Here is a 6,571-nt window from a genome sequence, read left to right on the forward strand (position 1 = left end):
GGGATTGACGAATGGTCAAGTGGCTCGTATCGGAGCAATATAGTGGCTGGAGCATCATGCTGGACATCATAAAATATTTTCATACGGTACCTAGGCATAGGAACTTCATTTCATGTAAACAGGAACTGACGTTCCTATTTACATCAAGACCATAAATGAGAATAATCAATTAACCGTTTGTTCAACTTTATTCCTCATTAGTTAGAAATTTGTAAGTCGGCTTATGGTTTTTCCAGTAAACTCACATGTCTTTCAAGAGCAGCGTTTTTCAGAACATTATCGTTTCGTGTTTAAGATACTGAACTGCTGTTTTTAGATATCATTTCCCTTTCTTCTATAGATACTACTACCTAAACAATGATTCTAACGTACACTTGGAGGTCAGTGTGTAGATATCATTTGTCAAAGTCTACTTGATTCTCTCAGCGAGCTGTCTCAGTAGAATTTGTAGCAAAGCACTAGTGTTTCATCTGTATTATTCATTTGTAGAATACCTATATGTGGGTCCTCAGCTCTTTGTTACGTCTTTTAAGTCATCATCTAAGTATGGGATCGAGTAGCGTCTTCAGATATAGACCGTTAAGTCTGTGCCCCTTGTGAATGAGGATTGGCAGGGACTTCGTTTCACGTTTACTATGGAATTTTGGAATAGAAACACGTAAATAGTTGAGGACGTTAGATTATAATTTCGCAATGGTCGCAACCCATTGCCTTTCTATATTTTCATAGATTCTCGTGTCTTTACCGTAAATGATTCCTTTTTATTTGTAGATGTTAGCATGTATTACAGCTGCCAGATAAAAGCAGGGCATTGTAGTGGGGTTGGGGTGCAGAACAAAAGTCAAACTGAGACTGTTCCATATTCAAACTTCTAATGTACTCACTATGAATATGAATATCATAAAACATTCCTATGAATAAAAATTTTTGTGAAAGGAAAAGCTGTTGTCAGTCAGAGCTAGGCATGGTTGTACTATGGTGTTTCTAGCTAAGTGGTTTGTTAGCAGAGTGCACGTTTGCAGTCAGATTCAAAGCTAAGCAATTAGTATTCCAGTTCTGGCTTTTTTTTTAATCCGCCTGATGCCAAACACTATTTATTTGTTTCTATTCACCCAGACATGTATCTACATCTATGTAGCATCTTCTACGGGACAGATTTATTTCTGTGAAGTATAAGACAAAGTTTATGAATATTTTGCTATTGTAGGCTTAAAGAATTGTAACATGTGGATTTCGTATGGTTTGTTTCAGTTGCTCCCCTGACAACTATATTCCCAGTAAATATGAATTTGTACCAATAGGTTTCTTGTGTCCTATGTTGTCGTTTTGACAGCATGTCATCTGCAGATTGGTCACTAAGTAAATATATGCATTTTCAAAATATTTTTTCGTCGGTTACTGTTACGTATGTTATTGTATTAACATTTCCCGTCTTGTTGTGTACCTCTGCTGGATGTCACTTTCCAGTGCTATTGTGTTCACTGTTTTCACACTTTTCTTTTATATAATTTCACTCTCATCAATACCTCACAAGTATTTTCCACAAAACGTGATTGTCAACATAGGCTCTCATCTCCATATTTACTGAAAGGTGCTATGTTTTGCTGCTGTTCACTTCTTCATCGTAAGTCTTACGATAGGCACTAATTTCGATTGTTTCGGACAACTGTCGTGTCTCTGCTGGGGAAAAGTTACGTGATGTGTGTATGTGTGTGTGTGTGTGTGTGTGTAAACGCCTGCGCGCGCGAGAGAGAAAGAGAGTGAGTGAGAGTGAGAGAGAGGAATAGCTGGAAAGAAGAGGAGGGGCATGGGACTCAGGAAACTGATGGTTTTGTATATTTGGGGGTGTTTAATTATTTTGTTCTATGTGGGGAAGGATCTTCGTACAGGTTCCAAACTGTATTTCTTGCTTAGTGTTGTATTTCTATTCAAGTTCTCCTTTCCTATAGTATTGTGTTTTTTATGTCACACTTCTCCTCTACTGTGAGTTTTTGATAGAGATTATTACTTTCTCAGTAGACCTTAAGCTCACAGTCAGTATCGTTTAGATGGTGGTTTTCTTGTTTACATACTCTGCTAAAGCGGAATGCGTCAGGTTGCTTTTTAAGACTCTGAGGTGTGTAGCATCTGTTTTGAAATTTCTACGTCTCTGGCCTTTGGAGGCAAATTAGCATCACTACAGGTTAACAAATAGATTACAGCTTTGGAGAATCCGTTGCTGGAAGGGTTTTTAGTGTTTATGTTTTTCTGTATTGTATTGTTTGTCCAAAATGATATTTTTAGCTCTTATTTATTCAGGATGCTCCGCACCATTTGAACGTTTCTGTTTCTTTATATTAGTAAATGGTCGCTGAAATATTTGTAGGTGTTCCGGGTTCCCTGTGTCTGACAAGTATTTGTGCACCTGGTTCTCTGTTTTTGGTGATTTACTTGTAGTTTCTTCTTTTTTAATTTCATTTTTTACTTTTCTCTTAAGTTTGTTTGTTGTATCCATTTCCTCTAGGTATCCGGTGCACTGAGTTTAATTCCTGTGTATAGTTGAGTTTGTCCCCTTGATTTCTGTTGAACCCATGTAGAGAATATCTGAAACTTGAGGGTCTGCTGCCCTGGGAGATTCAATGGATGAGAATAGTTGTATTTGAGGTTGCATGGTTTCCGAATATTCCAAAATTGTGTTTGTTGTTGATTAAGAAGCTGACTTTCATATCTTCTGTTTCAATGGTGAATTTTATTTTTGGATGAACAGTGTTTATGATACCATGTAGGTATTTCATCCATGTGTATGTGTTGTCTATCAAGCAAACAATGTCGTCCATATAACTGTAGCAGTAGAAACCTTGTAGTGTTTTGGATGTATAATTTCTATGAATGTTTTGTTGCCTATGTAGTTTAGAAATACGTATGCAAATAGATCATTGACTGATGAGCCCAATGGTGGGCCATATTTTGGAGACAGAACTCCTAGTTGAAAATTAAGTAGTTATGATTTATTATAAACTTAAGGATGGCCTCATTTAACCTGTGTCTGTATGTTTTGTGTTACCTTCTTTTTGTAGTTGCTCCTTAAGAACATTGATTGATTCTCCTACTGGCATATTTGTATGTGGATGTGATGTCAAATGATATCTGGTTGGTGGTATATTTACAGTCAGTTATTGGTCTAATAGTTATGTTTGTTCATTTTTGGTAAGCTATTTAGATAAGGTGCTTTGGGATTCTTTTGTGTCATGTACTTTCCTCGAGCTTTTTTGATGGTAAATTTGAGAATTTTTATGAGTTTCTTGATGTTTCTTTGGCACCTCATTGTCAGTTCACTGATAAATTAAATGATGTCTTTCTCTTCTGTCAGCTTTTCTGTTACATTGTTGTATGGTGCCTCACTTGCAACGACCAGGCTATTCCCATTATCTGCCTTGGTAATGTCTCTTTTTTCTTGTAATTTTTTTATTTAGTTTTCTGGATTTGCTTTGTTTTGAGTTCATATGGGTCTAGTTCTTCTTAATTATCTACTTTATCTCTTCTTGTACCAGTTTTCTTGTCAAGCTGGAATTGAAACTTCGGTTTTCCAATCTTTTTCCTATGTTTATCTTCATGTAGTGTTTGGGTCTCTTTTCAAATAATTCTTTTTCTTGTTTTGTTAATTCTGACAGTTGAATTGGAAAGTCTGACGTGGAACTTGAATTGGGTAGTCTTGTTTTTTATTTATTCCTTGGTATGTTGGATTTCAAGAGGAGATTCAGTTTTTTTGTTTTGTGTTTCTTGCTTCCTTATCGTTACTGTTCCTATTTAAGATTGGATCCTTTGTGTGATCTCATCGAAATGGGTTGCTGTTTTAATGAGATTAGTTAGTTTAAAGTTTTTTTATATGTGAACACTGAGCTACTGTTTTTAGCATATGGGAAACGAATTAATTCTTCTAGACAAATAACTTCTGCTATTACTTATGCTACAGGTGACTTGTTAACATTGACTGTTACAAACCAGAAATTATGTTATTACTGAAATGGATGTTGTTAAAACTGATGTCGAGGGCAGATTTGTCCAACTGTACCGTTCTATTCTTAATTTTTTTTTGCGGAGCAATGTGGGAATAGTTTGGAATGGCCTTGAGAGAACCATGTTGCTGTGGCTGGAAAGTCCTCTTGACGATCTTCTCTCTTAGCAATTTAATATTTGGGTTTTATTGATATCCGCCTTATGCAAAATACTATTTCTTTTTATTGACATGGATGTGTTTTGATATCTATGAGCCATGTTCTGTGGGTGATTTTTATTTTTGTAAATCGGTTTTTTGTGCCCTTTCATCTCCCTTTGACAGCATGTCATCTGAAAAGTAGTCCTGGAGGAAATTTGTGAATTTTTGAAGTACTTTCTCGTGGGTAGTGGTTATGCATATTACTGTACTTACATTTTCCGTCCTGTTACCTTTCTCTGGTGGATGAGTCTTTCTACTGCTATTGTGTGCACTGTTTTCACCACATTTTTGTATAATTTCACTCTTACCTTTTCTTGACATGTATTTTCCACAAAAATGCGATTTGAGGAGACATATGTTTCCATGATCATTGAGAGGTGCTATGTTATTGCGGCTGCCCACTTTTTGATTGTATACTTTGTATTTGGTGGGTGAATTTTGAATGTTCCATGAGAACTATAGTGGTGTCTCCACTGGGGAAGAACTTAAGTGATGTGTGACGTTATCTCACTCTCTCTCTCTCTCTCTCTCTCTCTCTCTCTCTCTCTCTCTCTGTGTGTGTGTGTGTGTGTGTGTGTGTGTGTGTGTGTGTGTGTGTTTCCCTCTACCGAAAGAATTTTGGAGATTGTTTTTGCACCAGACCGACACAAAAAACCGGCTCTGAGCACTATGGGACTTAACATCTGAGGTCATCAGTCCCCAATAGCTCAGGACTACTTAAACCTAAGCAAGGACATCACACACATGTGTGTATGTGTATGTGAGTACAAATTTTCTTCGTGTCTCCTTCGCAGACAAAAACGGCAAAAAACGTCCCAAAAACCTATGTGTAGATTTTTATTCACTAACAATGTAATTTTCAGACGAGTAACGAAAACACACCGAAGACAGCGCAAATCCTATAATTTTTACGTCTACAACAGACACACGATTATAAACTTTGTGTTATACTTCACAGAAATAAATTTGACCCACAGAAGACGACACATAGTGGTAAAAACATATGTGGGTGTCTGGCTGAATGAAAAGAAATAAATAATCTCTTTCATCAGCGGGTATCACTAAAACGCAAATCTTAAATTTCGAACACGGACGAACGTTAAGAGGAGCGTCGAGCCTGAGCAAGATGAATAAGTATTCCTGTAAACTCCGCACGAGCATTATACTTACGAGAATCAATTAAATGCAGTGCACATCTCTTTGAGACTGACTACCGGTTTTTTAGCTGTTGGCATTGGTTCACTAGCCTGTCCCTTAGTTTTTAATTGGTGTATAACATGTACATGGAACAATCGGAAACAAACAAGCAAATATATGACTTGAATGAAATTTTCACTCTACAGCGGAGTGTGCGCTGATGTGGAACTTCCTGGCAGATTAAAACTGTGTGCCGGACCGAGACTCGAACTCGGGACCTTTGCCTTTCGCGGGCAAGTGCTCTACCGACTGAGCTACCCAAGCACGACTCACGCTCCGTCCTTACAGCTTTACTGGCAGAAGTAAATATCAGCGTACACTCCGCTGTAGAGTGAAAATTTCATTCTAGAAACATCCCCCCCGCTGTGACTAAGCCATGTCTCCGCAATATCCTTTCTTTCAGGAGTACTGGCTCTGCAAGGTTCGCAGGCGAGCTTCTGTAAAGTCTGGAAGGCAGGAGACGAGGCGTGAGTCGTGCTTGGGTAGCTCAGTTGGTAGAGCACTTGCCCACGAAAGGCAAAGGTCCCGAGTTCGAGTCTCGGCCCGGCACACAGTTTGAATCTGCCAGAAAATTTCAAATACTTAGGGATTACAATTACAAATAATCTAAATTGTAGCGATCACATAGATAATATTGTGAGTAAAGCAAACCAAAGACTGCGATTCATTGGCAGAACACTTAAAAGGTGCAACAGGTCTACTAAAGAGACTGCTTACATTACCCTTGTCCGTCCTATTCTGGAGTATTGCTGTGTGGTGTGGGATCCGCATCAGGTGGGGCTGACGGATATCGAAAAAGTTCAAAGAAGGGTAGCTCGTTGTGTATTATCGCGAAATAGTGGAGATAGTGTCACAGACATGATACGTGAATTGCAGTGGCAATCATTAAAACAAAGGCTTTTTTTGCCACGGGATCTTCTCGTGAAATTTCAATCACCAGTTTTCTCCTCCGATTGCGAAAACATTCTGTTGGCACCCACCTATATAGGGAGAAATGATCATCACGATAAAATAAGAGAAGTCAGGGCTCACATAGAAAAATTTAAGTGCTTGTATTTGCCGCGTGCCGTTCGAGTGTAGAACGGTAGAGAGACAGCTTGAAGGTGGTTAATTGAACCCTCTGCCAGGCACTTTATTGTGAATAGCAGAGTAATCACGTAGATGTAGACCTAGATGTAG

The 6,571-nt window shown here is 38.2% G+C and overlaps 1 non-coding gene across 1 annotated transcript; it reads left to right on the forward strand.

Annotated features, from left to right (window-relative positions):
- Positions 1–5,867: 5,867 nt before the first annotated feature.
- Positions 5,868–5,942, forward strand: Trnas-cga (transfer RNA serine (anticodon CGA)). The gene has a single exon. It is a non-coding gene; the product is annotated as a tRNA-Ser (tRNA).
- Positions 5,943–6,571: the final 629 nt, after the last annotated feature.

Source organism: Schistocerca gregaria, chromosome 2 (genome assembly GCF_023897955.1).
Source record: "Schistocerca gregaria isolate iqSchGreg1 chromosome 2, iqSchGreg1.2, whole genome shotgun sequence".
Classification (NCBI taxonomy): domain Eukaryota; kingdom Metazoa; phylum Arthropoda; class Insecta; order Orthoptera; family Acrididae; genus Schistocerca; species Schistocerca gregaria.